This window comes from Rhincodon typus, chromosome 11 (assembly GCF_021869965.1).
Source record: "Rhincodon typus isolate 14 chromosome 11, sRhiTyp1.1, whole genome shotgun sequence".
In the NCBI taxonomy this organism is placed as follows: domain Eukaryota; kingdom Metazoa; phylum Chordata; class Chondrichthyes; order Orectolobiformes; family Rhincodontidae; genus Rhincodon; species Rhincodon typus.
In genome coordinates this window covers 30,344,004-30,363,104 of record NC_063342.1, presented here as the reverse complement: position 1 = coordinate 30,363,104, position 19,101 = coordinate 30,344,004, and the positions used below count along the sequence as shown (strand labels likewise).

At 42.1% G+C, this 19,101-nt stretch overlaps 1 long non-coding RNA gene across 1 annotated transcript in view; it reads left to right on the top strand.

Annotated features, from left to right (window-relative positions):
* LOC125484325 overlaps nucleotides 1-19,101 on the top strand; it is a 21,523-nt gene extending 2,422 nt beyond the window's left edge. The window contains exons 2-3 of the long non-coding RNA XR_007263152.1: nucleotides 933-966; nucleotides 17,836-19,101. This is a non-coding gene — a long non-coding RNA (uncharacterized LOC125484325). The remainder of the gene's footprint in view (nucleotides 1-932; nucleotides 967-17,835) is intronic.

The window sequence follows — 19,101 nt, the reverse complement described above, 5'->3', positions numbered from 1 at the left end:
TGATGATTTGTGTGGAAAGGAGAGGATGACACTATTTGTCAAGGGTGATTGTGAGGCATGATTGAAAGAGGACAAAAGATTGACAGTAACTGTGAATGTTGTTTCCCTAAATGGGCACATGGAGAGACAGGAATGAAGTCAGTTCCAAGGTCTGTTATCCTACCGAGTGCCATACAAATGGATGTTTTGAAAGACAATAGTATAGGTTTTGGCATTGGAAAGTGTTATACAACTGAAGGAAAACAATGGTATAGTGGAATTGTCAGATGAGCAAATCAGAGTCCAAGGCTAATGTTCTGGGGACATGGGATTGAATCGCTTGGAAAATGTTGAAATTTGAATTCAATAAAAATCCAGAATTAAAAATTAGTCTTATGGAAACTATGATGGAATCTTATAAGGGTCTGAACGATGTGATTTGTGGCAAAACAGCATGAGAAACCCAGGAAGGCTTATCTTGGAATCAGGAGCATTTTGCTCCATCTTTTATGCTTTTGACAAGCGACATGATGGGTTTCTTGATTTTTTAATTTAGTCTATTTTTCCCCAATCATCCTGTTCAGAGATGCTATTACATACGTCTGGAACAGGTGGGCCACATCTCTTGCACTTACACTGCACCACAGAATCCCCCATGCTGAGTTTCTTACTAGGTAGTGGCAAGTTGCTAATTAAAGGAAATTATTGCTTGTTAAGCACCTTGCTAATGACAGAACTTGCCTCATTAATATTCAGTTTCCAATCTTACCAAACATGCCTAGCAACCTAGACATCAAGAAGCTGGACATTCTGAAGGAGGGTCACCAGACTTAAAACATTAACTCCACTTTCTCTCCACAGATGCTGATGAGTTTTTCCAGCAATTTCTGTTTTTGTCAATTTCTGTTTTTGTTTTAGATCTTCAGTATCTACAGTTCTTTGTTTTATTACAGACATGAAGAATTCTTGACGTGGAATTCAGAGCAGGTACTTCTTAACTTCAGTTCATTCTTGTTCCGAAAGACCTCTATGTTTGACACTGGACATCAGCAACTCAGGACACGCTTCATGGGCACTAGCCACGTAGAGTCATAAAGTCATATCGCATGGAATCAGATCTTTTGGTCCAACTCGTCTGCGCTGACCAGATATCCTAAACTGACGTAGTCCCATTTGCCAGCATTTGGCCCATTTCTGTCTAAACTCCTCTTAATCACGTATCCAACCAGATGTCTTTTAAATGTTGTAATTATACCTGCTTCCACCCCCTCCTCTGGCACCTCATGTCCACAGACATTGGATCAAGCCTCTTTGAACCTTGGAACATCTCTGATCCACTTACAGAGTGTTTCTACACTTCAGTACTGCACCTTGAGCTGACCCGGGAACTATCATTGTAATCTAGAGCAAAGACACTGTGTGATCAGGGACATGCACCCGGCTCATAGACTGGACTAGGCTGCATTCAGGGCTCTTTGCTTGTTGTCATAGTGTTCTCTTACCCTGAGACTACCTAGATGCTCACATCATCCCTGCCTTGTGTTGCCTTGCCCTGCCTTTGTGAGCTTTGCCCCCACAGCTAAGTCTATCTGTCTCATATTACTTCTGTATTGCTGTACTGTTTAACACAGAAACAAAGGCAGGAAAGTGCCATGGTTGTCAGCAGGCCTTAGTTATGTCAAGGAAGATAGCCTTCTCTGAAAGGTCCTGGTATTATTAGTCAAGGGCAGCCTCCAATACCAGTCCAGATGCTTGGATGTGTTCAGTCAGCCATTTGGGTTGTGTTAGGGCTGAGGAACAGAATTTTCAGAGCTCAATACCCATCTTGACTCTTTCTGCCCTATTGTGAGCTGTTTTCCACCTGGAATGGGAAGGAGATGTGCATTATGGGAGGTGAAAGTGGATGGCGCAGCTATTATGTTTGATGCAGGTGGGGAGGCTTCCCAGACTAGTGGTAGGCAGTGCAAAGGTTTTCACGTTGAAGGTTGGGTGGGTGACAGTGATTGAGGGAAGACATTGCAAGCAATAATGAGTGATAGAGCTTGAATCTTGGGGGGAGGTGGCTGCAGTAACAGAGATAGAGTGAATGTGAGGTAGTGGAGGATGATGGCTTACACTGGCGGAATGGACAAAGACATTGACCTTCTTCCTACAATGCTGAGTTTCCTCAAAATGCCTGAGAATACTCTAACCTGGATAACAACCTCTGACCAGACAAGTATGGTCTGGTTTGATGGCCTTGTCTGCAAGTCCTGAGCAAAGAGGAAATCTCGTCCTTGTAACTATCCAGCTCGCAGGACCTCTGTGTTCCAAAAGAGGGGCACCGAACTATCCCTGCACGCCATGGCAAATTTTAGTAACCATGTAGGGCAGTTCCAGACTGACAGTGCTTGTCTGAGTAGACAATTTTTTTTAAAGATGGCATGGTTGCCAGATTGCCAGTGAATACTGGCATATCACAACAGTGGCAAGTTGTTCCAGGAATGGCATGAAGTAAAAAGGATTGGAATTGGACACGAGGAAATCTGTAAGGATAGTATATGTGACTAATGAGGTGAGATGGTAAGATATTGTGAGAAAGTGCACAGCAAAAAAGAGTCGTTTCAAAAATTTTATGCAACTTGTACTTGGCCAAAAAAACACAGATTTAGTCCCATATAACTATTGACAATTATCATGTAAACCCATCTTGTTCACGTATGTCTTTTAGGGAAGGAAATCTATCATCCAAACCTGGTTTGGCGTACATGAGGCTCAACCCACAGCAATGTGGTTTACTCTTAACTGTCCTCTGAAATGGCCTAGCAAGCCGCTCGGTTTTAACTAACCACTACTAAGTATGATAAAATGAGTAAAACAGGACAGACCGTCTAGCATTGAGAAAGGCACCGGAAATAACAACAATGCACATAGGTCTGTTGGACCAGCAAACTCATCCTTACTAATGTACTGAAATTGGGAGAACTATCCCATGGACCAGAAAAACAACAGCTGGCATGGTTGTTCTCACAAAACTAGACTTTACTGAAAATATCCCAGATAACACCATTACTATCCCTGGATATGTCCTGTTCCACCATTGGACAGACACAGCAAGGATGGTGATATATAATGTAAAGTTAGGAGTGAGCTGCCTTGAGAGTCCTTAGCATTGGCTCTGTATCTTATGAAGTCTCATGATATCAGATGATACATGGGTCCACTGCAGCATTACCATGAAGCTGGAAGATTTATCCTGGTTCAGGGAAAAATTCAGGAAATCATGCGAGCAGCAGCACCAGATACATCCACAAAAAAAGGTGTCAACTTGGTGAAGCTACAACACAGAACTACTGCATGCCAACAGCAGGAGCAAATGCAATTGACAGGGCAAATAGACACCACAACAAGTTAATCAGTGCTAAGCTCTACAGTCCCACCAGGACTAATTGTGAATGGTGATGGACAATTCAGTGACTAACATGAGGAAGAGACTCCACAAATATCCCTCATCATCAACAACGGGGATGCCCAATACAGGGGTTCCCTGATTTGTGAATATCTGACTTATGAACGCTTGTAATGATGAATGCAATCCCATACAGTGTTGTCATTTTAAAGATCCAACATACAAACATATCCTGTACTTATGAATAGCTACTTTATATTGTTCTGCACTGTGTTCTGACTTACATACAAATCAACTTACAAACGGACATCTGACCATAACCTGTTTGCAACCCAAAGACTTCCTGTACATCAAAAGACAAAACTGATGCATTTGCATCCATCTTCAATCTGAAGTACCAATTGGTTGATTCATCTCGGCCTCCTCCCAAAGTCCTTAACATCACAGATGCTCTTCTTAAGCTAATTACTTCATTCCATGTGATATCAAGAAATGTCCAAAAGCATTGGTTACTGCAAAAGACTATGATCCCTAATGTTCTAGCAAAAAGTACTGAAGACTTGTGCTTCAGATCTGGCTATGCCCCTAGTCAAGCTGTTCCAACATAGGTTCAATACTGGCACCTGACAATGGGGAAAATTGTGTGTATACTGTCTCCAAAAAAACAGGGCAAATCCAACCCAGCAAGTTACTGCTCTGTCCGTTTCCTCTTCATCAGCAAAATGTGAAAGAGTTGATTAGTGCTATCAAATGACATTTGCAAAGGAACAACCTGCTCATTGTTGTTCAGATTGGGTCTAGTTCTTGACCTCATTGCAGCCTTGGTCCAAATATGATGAGCTGAATTCAGAGGTGAGGTGAGATTGGCTGCCCTTGACATCAAAGCAACATTTGAATGAACGTAGCATCAAGGAGCAAAAACAGAAATCGCTGGAAAACACAGGTCTGACAGCTTCAATAGAGAGAAAGCATAGTTAATGTTTTGGGAATCTTAGCAAAACTGTGATCAACAGAAACAGGAGATAAACTCTCCACCAGCTGGAGTTATACCTAGCACAAAGGTAGATACTTGTGGTTGTTAGAGGTCAATCCTTTAAGTGCAAGGACATTATTGCAGGAATTTACCAAAGTAGTGTCCCAGATCTAACCATCTTCAGTTGTTCCAATAATGATCTTCCCTTCATCATGAGGTCATAAATGGGATGTTCACTCTTGACTGCACAATGTTCAGCAGCAACCATGACTGAAGCAATTTTGTTCATATGTAGGAAGATATGGACAACATCTAGGTTGGGGGCCTGATAAGTTGAAATAAGCATTCATGCCACATAGCTACCAAGCAATAACTGTCTCCAACAAGAGAGAATCTTACCATCACCTCTTGACATTCAATAGCATTATCATCATCGAATCTGGCAGTAGAAACATCCTGGGGTTACTATTGACCAGAAACTGAGCAGGATTAGCCGTATAAATACTGTAGCTGGAAGAAGAAGTCAGAGGCTAGGAATTCTCTGCTAAATTGCTCACCTCCTAATTTCCCAGTACCTGTTCATAGAAACATAGAAGATAGGAGCAGGAGGAGGCCATTCAGCCCTTTGAGCCTGCTCCGCCATTCTTCATTACCATGGCTGATTGTCTAACTCAATAGCCTAATCCTGCTTTCTCCCCATAACCTTTGATCCCATTTGCTTCTTGAATGCATTCAATGTTTTGGCATCAACTACTTCCTGTGGTAATGAATTCCACAGGCTCACCATTCTTTGGGTGAAGAAATGTCTCCTCAGCTCCGTCCTAAATCGTCTACCCTGAATCGTCATACCGTGACCCCTGGTTCTGGACACATCCACCATCGGGAACATCCTCCCTGCATCTACCCTGACTTCCATTTACAAGTCAAGAATGTGGTGGAATACTGTCCACTTTCTGAAATTCATGTAGCTCCAACAATTTTCAAGAGACACAACATCATGCAGTATGAAATATTCAACTTGATTTTCCTGACCTCCCATCCACCACATTTAACATTTGGTTCCCTCATCATCGAGGCGCAATGGCAGCTGTAAGTTCAGAAGTGAAAGGGAGGGAGGAACCTAAGAATATCAATAAGCAGGAAACTCGTTCTGAGCAAACTCCAAAAGCTGTAGGCTGTCAAGTCCATGGGTGTTTATAGACTTCATCTTATGATCTTCTAAGAAATTTGTAGCAAGATAGTAGATGTGTAGATTGTAATTTTCCAAAATTTCTCAGATTTTTGGAATGTTCCATTCGATTGGAAAATAGTGAATGTGACTTGTTTATTCAAAAAAGGAAGAGGACAGAAAGCAGGAAACTACAGACCAACTCATAGTTAGCTTAACACATACTTAGAAACGTTCAAGGAAATCAGGCAGATTCAACATAGTTTTGTGAAATCATGTTTAACCAGTTTATTCGAACTGTGGAAGAATTACGCTGTGGATAAAGGGGAACTGGTGGATGCGTGGAACTTAGGTTTCCAGAAAGTGTAATTTCTACATCAAAGCCTATTGTGGAAAATCAAAGCTCATGTCACATGGGATAACTTGGACAGAAGAATGGCTGGGTAGCAAGACTAGAGAGTAGGCATAAATTGTTCATTTTCTGGTTGGTAAGATGATGTACCACATAAATCAATGCTGGGACACAATATTACAATTTGTATAAACAACTAGGATGAAAAGGTGAATAGTATGGTTGCTAAATTTGCTAATGACCCAATGATAAGTAGGAAAGCAAGTTGTAAAGAGGACATAAGGAGGCCATCTGGTGGTGTTCATTCAACTTCAACTCTGCCTTGGGCGGATAAGTGGTAAGTATCATTCATGCCAAGTAACATCAATGCTAAGAAATGACCATTTCACCAAAAGAAGATCTAACCATCACTCTCGATGTTTAATGGCCGTACAATTGCTAATCCCCCACTATAGATATCCTGAGGGTTACCATTGAGCAGTAAAGGAATTGGACCAGCCATATAAATATTGTGTTTATAAGAGAAGGTCAAAGGCTAGGAATTCTGTGGTGAGTGCTTCACTTGTCTTTCCAGTGCTTGTCCACCATCTGCGAAGCATAAGTCAGAAATGTGATGGAATACAGTTCACCTGCCTGGTCAAATGCAGCTCCAAAAGCACTTAAGATGCTTGATACAATTCCAGATGAAGCAGCATGTTGATTTGCACCCATCCACCACTTTCAACATTCATCTCATTACCAATACAGTGACAACAGTGTGTACTACAGACATGAAGACACTGCAGTAACTGATGAAGATTGCTCTGACTGCACCTTCCAAACCAATTATCTGTACCACATAGAAGGACAAGGGCAGCAGATGCATACGAAAACCACCACAAGTTCCTCTCTAAACCAAACACAATCCTGACTTGGAACTATATCTCTGTTGTTTCATTATTTCTGAATCAAATCCAAAAGTACCCTTCCTGACAGCATTTTGAGTGTCCCAAGGATTGCTGCAGTTCAAGAGGACAGCTTAACACCATCTTCTCTAAGGAAATTAGCAGTAGTCAATAAATACTGGCCTAGCCAACGATGCCCACATCCCTTAAATTAGTAACAAGAAAGAAAATTGCCCATCAGGCTTTCTTGTGGTTCTGAATTTACATAGTGCATTGTTTCCAGGTTGGAGGGGTCACAAATCTGATTTCCTCAGCCAGTTCCGTACATGCCTGCTTGGATGCAGAAACAGTCCTATTCTTCTCAGCCTCAGGAGATCTATTCTCACTGTAGTGTCTCAGCATGACCTCCAGGTGAGAATGACCACACATGTCGACTCCATACTTGTGGATGCTGCAGCTCAAAAATCTAAGTGCTGGTGATACATGTCATGGTCCCTTTAATTAGACATTCTTTCTTTGACAGGATTGATGCATCATCCAGCCAGCCTTGATTGTTTAGTGAGCCTTAAGGTGAGAGGCTGTGACCTGGATTAAGAGCCTTAGCCAAACATGGTGATCAATCAAATGGGTTCCCAACTTGCAAAACATCCTGAGATAACAAGGTGTAGAGCTGGATGAACACAGCAGGCCAAGCAGCATCAGAGGAGCAGGAAGGCTGATGTTTCGGGCCTAGACCCTTTTTCAGAAAACATCCTGCTGTTTCAGCAGGAAATAAGAGCGGAATCTTGTAGATATGTCGGGGATGTTGCCTGTTTGCCTTCTTTGGAAAAGGCCTGCCATATTGCAAGCAATTCAGGCAATTGTGGCACCAGGGGAGTGCCTTTATCCAGAATCAAGACCCAATGGGCAGAAATCAGGATGGCTGATCAGTTAGATTTTTACACCAGTTTTGAATGTGGAAGTGGAGGCTTTATAAGGCTCTGGTCAGGCCATATTTGGAGTATTGTGTGCAGTTTTGTGCCCCATATCTCAGGAAGGATGTACTAGCCTTGGAGCGAGTTCAGAGAAGGTTCATGAGAATGGTCCCAGGAATGAAAAGCTTAACATGAGGAACGTTTGAGGACTCTGGGACTATACTCATTGGAGTTTAGAAGGATGAGGGGGTACCTAATTGAAACTTTCAGAATACTGACTGGCCTGGACAAAATAGATGTTGGGAAGATGCTTCCATTGGTAGGGGAGTCTAGGACCCAAGGGCACAGCCTTAGAGTAAAGGGAAGACCTTTTAGAATGGAGATAAGGAGAAATGTCTTCAGCCAGAGAGTGGTGAATCTGTGGAATTCACTGCCACAGAAGGCTGTGGAGGCCAGGTCATTGAGTACATTCAAGACTGAGATAGATAGGTTCTTGATTACCAAGGAGATCAGGAGTTATGGGGAGAAGCAGGAGAATGGGGTTGAGGAATTTATCAGCCATGATTGAATGGCAGAGCAGACTCGATGGGCCAAACGGCATAATTTCTGCTCCTATGTCTTATGGTCTTATGGACCTGATACACAACCACATTGTGAATGTGATGCCAGCGCCTGGAATCCTGGGTGGTTCTGGCTATGGCAAGTGCTTCTGCCTGTGGCAAAAAGGAAGATATGATGAGTGGGGCAATGTAGAGGCATAGTGCATAGCTACTGAGGCAAGTTTCAGAAAATAGCACAAGAAATTTCATTAGGGCTCACGGAGCAGCACTCCATGAAACTAGCCAAAATTGATCCTTAAGCAATTTCTCCCATCAAATTCAGCCCTAAGTTGCCGTCAATATTATTTTACAAATAACCACTAGGTGTAGCAAGTAGTCCAGCCTGGCTTACTATTTGTGAGGAAGTTATACAATTTAGACAATGCTAGATGATCCTACAACCAACGTATCAGATCAAAGCTCTGAAGTCCTGTCACATCCAGGCATGTATAACAGTAGAAGCAGACTGTGAACAGTGTGAAGCAGGACAGGTCTTGTGAAGCTGGAACTGTGAAGCAGATCAGGATCATGTGAAGCAGGTTGGGAACGGTGTGAATCAGACCATTGGGACAGTGTATATTAAGCCTGATTCAGTGTGAAACACATCAGGATCACTGTGATGCAGGTCACAATGAAAGTGAAGCAGGTTGAGAGCAGTGTTAAGCAGACTGGGAGTGCAGCACTGTGTAACAGGTTGGTTCAGTGTTGCCCAGGTTAGATCAGTAAGAGATAGTAGGAACTGCAGATGCTGGAGAATCCGAGACGACAAGGTGCAGGGCTGGATGAACACAGCAGGCCAAGCAGCATCATAGGAGCAGAGAGGCTGACGTTTCAGGCCTAGACCCTTCGTCAGAAAAGGGGGAGGGGAAGGGGGTTCCGAAATAAATAGGGAGAGAGTGGGAGGCGGATAGAAGAGGGATAGAGGAGAGGATAGGTGGAGAGGAAACAAATAGGTCGAAGAGGAGGGGATGGAACCAGTAAAGGTGAGTGTAGGTAGGGAGTTAGGAAGGGGATAGGTCAGTCCAGGGAGGACGGACAGGTCAAGGGGGCGGGATGAGGTTGGTCGGTAGGAGATGGAGGTGCGGCTTGAGGTGGGAGGAAGAACAGGTTAGGGAGGCAGGGACGAGCTGGACTGGTTTTGGGATGCGGTGGGGGGGGAGGGGAGATTTTAAAACTTGTGAAATCCACATTGATACCATTGGGCTGCAGGGTTCCCAAGCGGAATACGAGTTGCTGTAAGAAACAGGTCAGGAACGATGTAAAGCTGTCCAGGATCAGAGCGTTGTGAAGCAGCTTGGGATCAAAGTACCGTTAACCAGGTTGGAAACACTGAAATAGCATAGATATGGTTTTGACCAGTGAATATGAACCAAGCATGAGAGGTTAAATAAGAAAAATAGTCACAAAGTGATATGAAAGATAAGAAATTGGAGAAGGAGTAGACCATTTAGCCAGTCAAGGAAATAGTTGGGACGGTGAGTACACTTATTTGGTTTAAACTAAATTAATCAACTCTAAAGTAAAACTTGACAGATTATTGAGAATAAAAGCTAAAGCTAATTTAGTATTTTATTATAAATTAAAAATCAGTGCTAAAATAATCAGTCATAACGAGGGATAATGTTAAAAGTAAATAATAGATGGTAGAAAAGCTAAAGTGGTAGAAATTTTTCAGCAAATTAAAATTTCAGGTTTTAGGTGGTGATTTAAGTAAAGAAGCATTTCAGTTAACTTTTTTAATTCGTTGTGGATATTTAATGCATAGCCCAAATTCCCCAGAGGACAGTTAAGTGTCAACTACATTGTTCTCATGAAGACCAAATCATGTAATGATGGCAGATTTTCCTTCCCTAAAGGCATTAGTGAACAAGATGGTTATATATGACAATGGCTATGTTGCTTTTTAATTAAATTCAAATTTCACGATCTGATATAGTGGGATTTGAATCCATTTATCCAGAACATCAACCTGTAACTCCGGAATGCTAGTCTAGTAACATTACCATTATATTATCACTTTCCTGTGTCAGCACCGGAGAAGCAATTTTTACCGTGAACAACTGCTGATTCTTTATTTATTTAAATAGTATTTTAATAGTCTACTTAATAAAGGGATGGCAGAACAGTACACATCCATGGAGTGCACGTCTTGCTTTATATGGGAATGCCAGGGCACTTCGCATTGTCCTGGATAAGCAAGGGAAATGCAGGAATTGTCATCAACTGAAGACACTGCAGTCGCTCAAGAATAACCAGACAGGTAGTGTAACAGTTCAGAGTACATTTCACCCTCCAACCCAATTGCTTTCTGAATGTTTTGTGAGAGTAGGTGGTTACTGTTTGGTGTGCAGCCAGAGCCTAATCCGCATCAGGTTCTTAGGAATAAATTAGAAAAATAAAGAAATGAAAAGTCCAGCATTACTTTAGTGCCATCTTATGAATGAAAGGTATCTAGGTTCAAATTCTTAGGAATAAATTAGAAGAATAAAGAATGAAACATTCAGAATTACAGTCCTTTCAAGCAGAGAAGATGGAGCAGACAAATCTGCACTGACCTTGCCGTCAGTCTGCACTGGGCCTCACCTCCAGTCTGCACCAGGCCTCCCCTCCAGTTCACACTGGGCCTTGCCTCCAGTCCATACCAGGCCTTGCCTTGAGTCCACACTAGGCCTAGCCTAGGGTTGCGCTGGGCCTTGCTTCCAGTCAGTGCCAGGCTTTACCTTGAGTCTGTCAAGGCCAGGAGTCTGCGCTGGCTTCACCCTGGAGATTGTCGATGCCACCTGAGGAGGCAAGGTAAGAAGAAAAGCACAAAAATGTAATCATTATAATGAGGTCAGCCAGGTGGACTTTATAGAAAAGAATTCCCTGATTGAGGCTGTTAATCTGGTCTGATTAGGGAGCCCTAGATGATAGATACAAATAGGATTCATCTTTTTACTGTTTCACTACACATTCACACACAGCCATAAGTGATGTGGGGAAAATATAAGCACCACTGCTGAGCCCCGTTTGAGTGCAATTGTAGTGTGGGGGAATCTTAAAAGAAAAATAAACAGGAGATTCAGAGAGATAGTAGGAACTGCCGATGCTGGAGAATCTGAGATAAGAAGGGTGAAGCGTCAGCTTTCCTGCTCTGATCCTGCATGGACTGCTGTGTTCATCCAGCTCTACACCTTGTTATCTCAGGAGATTCAGAGAGTCTCCTCATTCTAGGGACTAGCTCTGAGCTGGTTGGTCAGAGCCCATCTACTGTGCACATGTTAAAAAAAAATTTAAAAAGATGGAAAAGAGTGTCAGCAGTTTTGTTCACTCTGAGGAAGCTGGATCAGTGTCAAGGACTCTCCATGTGTAAATAAAGGGTGACTTGGTGATGGGATACTGGCCTCTGTGGAGTTATTTCGGTGGTGATGAGAGAAAATCATGCTGCTAAAGACATTCACATGCAACAGTCGTCTTTGTGTGGTGGTAAGCATTTCCGGCATCATGCCATTATTTGGGAAGCTTGACTCATTCGATCCTGCTGTCGAAGACTGGGCCCAGTATGTGGAAAGAATGTGTTATTTTTTTCCAGGCAGATGACATTGGGGCAGATGAAAAGCAACAAGTAATTCTCCTAACAGCTTGTGGACTTGCAGCTTTTTCGGTTATTCGGAGCATAACTTTCTCTGAGGAACCAGATATTAAAACCTTTCAAGAGTTTTTGGATTTAGTTCAGGAATATTATGACCCCAAGCATCCTCTAATTCTGAGACACTATCAATTGTACCAAAATTGAATTGGGTAGTAAGATGTCTCCTAACAATTCATTGGCAAAATTAATGTCTTTCTCTTCGGACTAGTTAGTTTTGATAGGACATTTTATTAATTTATTTTCTGTATTTATTTAAGTAGAATTAATTGATTCATCTTTCCCTGGACTTGACTCTGAATAATTTCAATACTTTTTCATTTCTTCTTCAAGAATCCCTATAGTGTGGAAGCAGGCCTTTCAGCTCATCGAGTCCACGGCAACTGTCTGAAGAGCATCTCACCCAGTCCCACCCCCATCACCCTATTCCTGTGACTCTGCGTTTCCCATGACTAATCCACACAACCTGCACATCCCTGGATAATATGGCCAATATAGTATTGCCAGTCCACCTAACCTGCAAATCTCTGTGGGAGGAAACCAGAGCACCCGGAGGAAACCCATGCAGGCATGGGGAGAATGTGCAAACTTCACAGAGATAGTTGCCTGTGGGTGAAATTGAACCCGGGTCCCTGGTGCTGTGAGGCAGCTGTGCTAACCACTGAGCCACCGTGATGCAGTTTTACACAGGGTAATGTCACATTTTGGTCTTTGTATTAAATTGCCCTGGATACCATTGTTCTGTTAGCATTTTTTCCATAGTCCTATGAACCTTAGGTGTTGACTTTACGATTCTATAATCCTGTGCTACCAAATTCCTTTGCTTGTACATACATAGATCCCATTTCCATTTAACATGTTAGAATTTGGTCCATACTGACAATATCCTCTCACTTAATGACATAAGCACCACAGGGATCAGTTCTGGGTCCTTTTTTGTTTGTCATTTATATAAATTATTTTGATGAGAACATGGAAGGCATGGTTAGTAAGTGTGAGAACGACACCAAAATTGGTGGTACAGTAGACAATGAAGAAGATTTTCTCAGATTACAAAGGGATCTTGATCAAATGGGTCAATTGATTGAAAAAATGGCAGATGGAGTTCAATCTGGATAAATGTGATATATTGGGATTTAGTACAACAAACAAAGGTAGGGCTTATACAATTAATGGTAGGGCCTTGGCTAGTGTTGTAGAACAGAGGAACTTAGGGGTGCGGGTACATAATTGTTTGGAGATTACGTCAAATATAGACAGGATGGTTAAAAAGGCATTTAGCATGCTTGCCTTCATTGCTTTCATTGCTCAGTCCTTTCAGTACAGGAGTTAGGAAGTCATGTTGAGGTTGTACAGATCGGTGAGGCCTCTTCTGGAATTCTATGTCCAGTTCTGGTCGCCCAGCTATAGGAAGGATATTATCAATCTGGAGAGGGTTCAGAAGAGATTTGCCAGGATGTTACTGGGTACGGAAGGTTTGAGTTGTAAGGAAAGCCTATGACTTCTGTCACTGGAGTGTAGGAGGTTGAGAGGCGACCTGATAAAAGATTATAAAATAATAATGAGGGATATAGATAGAGTTAATCGTAGTTGTCTTTTGCCAAGATTGGGGGATTTCAAGACTAGGGGGCACGTTTTTAAGGTGAGAGGAGAGAGCTTTGAAAAAGATATGATGGACAAGTATTTTTAAACAAAGAGTAGTTCGTGTGTGGAATGAACTTCCTGAGGAAGTGATGGATGTGGGTACAATTAGTGTTTGAAAGACATTTGGATAGGTGCATGAATAGGAAAGATTTGGAGGGATATGGGCCAGGAGCAGGCAGATGGGACTAGTTTAGTTTGGAATTATGTTTGGCATGGACTGGTTGGACCGAAGGGTCTGTTTCCATGCTGTATGACTCTGACTGTACTGTGTGCAGTACATAAAGTGCTGAAATCTATAAATAGTGCAGGCCTTGCATTTGATATTCTTGCTCTGGTCCATGCAGTGTACTGTGCTACAAAGCAAGCTTGTGCAGTTAGTACCACTACACAGCTAGATAAGTCAAGAGTCAGCTCAGCATCAGGTTGGGTTGATGCATGCCGTAGAACCTTGAATACCACTGGTCCACTGAATTCATGTGTTAATAACTCAGCTGAGGAAGTGCTCAGCTGCCTGACTAGATCAAATCTCTGCAGCTGTCCGCCACTTTGCCACCTCAACTAGACTATATAGAGACAAGCATCCAATGCTCACATGAGATGATTCTGGTTTGGAAACCTTTCAGTGAATTGGTGCATCACTAATACAAACTTACATACAGATTAGAAGGGTCACCAGACCCGACACATTTTTTAACTCTTGATTTTTTTTTCACGGATGCCGCCAGACCTGCTGAGTTTTTCCAGCAACTTCTGTTTTTGTTCCTGATTTACAGCATCTGCCGTTCTTTCGGTTTTTATACAGATTAGAAACTGGATTAGGGACTCAGTCCCTCAAGCCATTAACAAGGTCAGTGCAAGGAGTGAGAATTAGGCCAGACCATTCATCTATTCACTTAGCACGAGTAATCCTTCCACGCTGTCCTTCCTACTGTCTGGTGACTCACTACTTGCTGATCCTAAAAAATTATCTACTATCCCAAGTTCACAAAGTACCAGTACCTGCTTTGGTGGTTGCAAGTTTCAGATCCAGTGATGGTTATTCTGTGTGATTGCTCTGGAATTGCTTTGACTGGGCAGGCAACGTGCCTTTGGTATCTGAAAACAGAATGAGGACTGGAGTGTTGGGATGAGCCAGAGGCTGGCTCTGAAAGCAACAGATTTGGGGTCAACATCATATGCAGCTTGGATTTCAAGCCAGATTGTATCATGACTGTTTTATGGAAGTTGAAGTGACATAAGGTGAGAACATACCATCATCCTGAACTATCTCAGCAATGTTTGATTCTCATGTCTCTGTTGCAGTGAGACCCATAATGCAAAGAATAATCCCCACTGTAGGTGTGTCAGTCTTTGCTTCTGACATTTTCCTTTGTTTCCTAAAACAAATGGAAGAATGTAAGTAAGTGTTCATTTGGTGTTTTGAAGGGGCATAGTTTAAATTTCATAAATTAGAAATCCACGCTTTATACTGTTCAAAGTTAAGTGCAACAAAGAGTACTTTTTCTCTGTTATTGAAAGAAACTTGGTGTGAATGTTTAAGTCCTGAATGGCAAGTAATTTGTTCATTTTGGTGGCCTTGTTGCGATTTTATGCATTCATCCAAGCTAGTTTGTTAAACAGTGAGGCATGATGCGACACCTGGTCCTATTGAGACAGGCAGCATACAAAGTTCATGCTGCCTCCATTTACCTGAGTGCAGGATGCAGCTGAACAGTGTGCTGGGACACTTATGTTCAGCATGATGGTTTAACTGTATTCAAGGCTAGAAACTTTCAAATAAACCTGTTCAGAGATGTTATTACACACTTCTGGAGCAGGTGGGACTTGAACTTGGGCCTCAAGGCTCAGAGATAGGGACATTGGTACTACACCACAAGAGCTCTTCAGTATTCATAATTCAAGAACCAGGGGAATCTGTGTGGGGATTTTTGACTAGGTTAAGATGCCTGGTAGAGGCATGTGACTTTGGTTTAACCCTTAATGAGATGCTTAGAGACCATTTGTATGTGGGATTAATGATGTAACCATGCAAAAGTGACTACTAGCTGAAGCCCAACTGGACTTCACATAGGCGCTATAACTGGCTTTATCATTGGAACGTATGACAACTGGAGCATGCGAATTGCACGGTATTCTAATGGAGATGAACATCCTCACCAATCTGACTGATCTTGGGGAAGACCACTTGAATAAAGACAATTGCACAGCCTCACTCAGGACGTATCCTGAACAGAGTTCAGCCCACAGCAAAACCCCAAAATGAACCTAAGCGTTTAAAACTTTCTTCAGCATTCAGGCCAGCAAGCTATTGGAGTTGCTGCCAGTGTACGGATTTGAGACAATAGAAGAGTCCTACTTGACTTAAATTGAGTAAGCGAACTCATAGGCCAGTACTCAGGAGAATGCACACGCTGGAAGATTCATCTACATTTTGTTTGGAGCAGTTAAATTGCTTAGTAACATCCAATTTGGAACCAATCAAATTAAATGTTTGGTTAAATGGTCGCCTGGTTCTAATAGTGGTCGATACCGGTTCAAACGTGTCAGTGATCGCACAACCATTCTTTAACAAAATTCACTCTGGATTCCAACCCCTAGGTTTACGCAAGACATCAGCTAGACTGAGAATCTATACCTGGGAACCTTTACAGATAAGTCTCAAATGAGAAGTAGCTGGTTCATTCCTGAGGAAATGGTGGATGCGGGTACAATTACAATGTTTAAAAGATATTTGGATGGATACATGAATAGGAAGGGTTTGGAAGGATATGGACCAGGAGCAGGCAGGTGGGACTAGTTTAGTTTGCGATTATGTTTGGCATAGACTGGTTGGACTGAAGGGTCTGTTTCTGTGCTGTACGACTCTTATGTAGTAAAAGGCTCGGGCCCAAGCTTGATGGGCTGAAATTAGTTGAGAAAGATTCGCCTAGATTGGCTCAATATTTTTTGATTAGAAAATGGCTGCCTAAGTGAAGTCCTAATTTAATAACCGAATGATTTTCAGGAAGATCTAGGGACTATCAAAGGAGCCAAGGCAATCTTGAATTTGACCAAGAAGCAATTCCACAATTCTGCAAGGCCAGCCAGTGCTTTGCCTTATCGGTAAAAATAGAGGCAGAAATCAAAAGACTGGAAGGTGAGGGAATCATCAAACCAGTCCAATTTGTGGAATGGGCAGCACTGGTCTTACCAATTATGAAGCCTGATGGCTCAGTTCACCTTTGTGGAGATTTTAAACAAATGGTAAACCACTTTTTGCATATAGATAAATACCCTAAACCTCAGATAGAGGATTTATATGCAAAGCTGGCAGGTGGAGACTGTCCCTCCTTAGCGAAACTGGACATAAACTATGCATTCTTGCAATTGCAGTTAGATGAGGATTCCCAGAAGTATGCTAAAATTAATACCCATAAGGGCTTGTACCAATATACAAGACAGCCATTTGGGGTATCATCAGCCTGTACAATTTTTTAGTAGATGATGGAGAACATTTAACAAGGTCTACCCCAGGTCACCATTAATCTAGATGACATGCTAATACCAGGGAAGCCCAATAAAAAGCATTTAGAGAACTTGGACATAATCCTTAGATGTTTCTCCCAGGTGGGCGTATACCTTAGAAGGAAAAAAATGTGTATTACAAGCATGCCAAGTGACCCAGACGGGCTAGAGTTGATAAGTCCAGGTTGCATCCTTTAGAAAATAAAATGAGGGCAATCAAAGGTGCCCAGCTTCCATGTCTGTAATGGAGCTTAGGTCTTTCTTGGGCTGGTGAATTATTGCAGAAAGTTCATACATAACCTGGTCTACATCCTAGCACTTTTGCATCACCTCTTAAAAATTGGTCAGCCTTGGAAATGATCGCGTAGCCAAAACCATAGCCTTCAGGGAAGAGAAGAAACAGCTATCATCCTCTAAGTTGTTGGCACACTATGATCCCAAGCGAGATCTGGTATTGACATGCGATGCCTTCCCATAGTATTAACTTGCAAGTTGCCCAATGGAGAGGAGCATCTAATAGCGTATGCATCCAGAACTTTGGCTAATGATGGGGAAGGAAGATTTGGCAGTCACATTTCGAGTCAGGTAGTTCCACCAATACCTTTACGGATATAAATTTGTAATAATAATGGACTACAAACTACTGTTAGGTCTATTTAAAGAGGACAGGGCAGTGCCGTTCATTCTTCAGGCCAAATTCAATGGTGAGCTTTAATACTAATTGCATATAATTATAAGTTGGAACACCGTTTGGAAGGCCAAGTAGCAAATGTGGATGCATTGAGCTGTCTCTCTCTTGCAGGTACACCACCAGTAGTTCCAGCTGTGACCAACACTTCCAGGCTCAACAGGCAAGCTACTGTGCATTACATGTCACCCAAATGAGAGGCAGTGTTGGAGGAACCTGATCCGGTGCTAAAACATTCCAGGAAGAGCTACAAATAAAAATAAATCAGCCTATGTCCACGGACTCAGAGGTGGAGGGATATAGTGATTGTAACAATGTCAGCCAGGTGGATCTCAAAGGATATGAGTTGTCTGAATGAGGCTGTTAATCTGGTCCTTATCAGGGACCCCTGTCTGACAGATATAAACAGAACCATCAGAGTTTCTGTCCGCTCTGAGAGCCGGCTCTGAGGAAGCTGGATCAATGTCAATAACTTTCCACATGTAAATAAAGGGTGACTTGCCTCTGTCACCTGCCTCTGTGGAGTTATTTCGGAAAGCACAGGAAAAATACAAGCAGAAAAATATTAAAATCATAATTTAAAAAGTAGAGTTGGGAATCTTTGATCTAAAAATAGGGCTGTGCCTGAATTGTTTTGCAATGATGGTGCAGGACATGTGGCAGCTACCTATGAAGCCTGTAGCAGAATAGTGGCAAATTGGTCTATTGGCTTCATTAGAATGTATTCAGTGAGCTGAAAGCACCATTCACAGCATCAATGGCAGCTTTTTGGTGATGGGAGGGAGTGAATTTGGATGAAGGGTATCAATAAGGGGCAGTGATAACTGCAGGAGCTTCCGGTTTAAATGTTTTCTGACTCCAAGTTAAGCTAAGTTTTTTTAATGCTGACCCTTTTGGTGATGGTTTCAAGTGGTTTATTTAATGATTGCTGGAGAAGGTACATGTGGACAAAGAGAAGTCATATTGGTTCACCATTGCAGAGACTTCTCTGGCACATAGAACAGGACTAGGGGCTTAACTAGGGGCTGACCCCTGTATTAGTACAAATGTGGAAAATTACTTTTAATGCAGCCAACCTTGATTGTGCTGTGCTCAAGATTGCATGAGAACATAAGTAGATTGGTGAGTGTGCTACATGGGCCATTGAATCCACTTCTCATTCAATATGAAGATCAGTTAAGAACAACCAGATGAAAGCAGACTAACATTGCCAAATAAAATTATTTCAATCAGAATGTTATAAATCGTTATAAGTCTATGGGAATGATTTTCTCATGTGTTTACATGTTGTGTCATTCTAAATAATTCTAAAAGCTCAGATTTCAATTTTTAGCAAGGTATCTTACAGACAAGGATCGGGTGTACAGTAAACGATCTAGC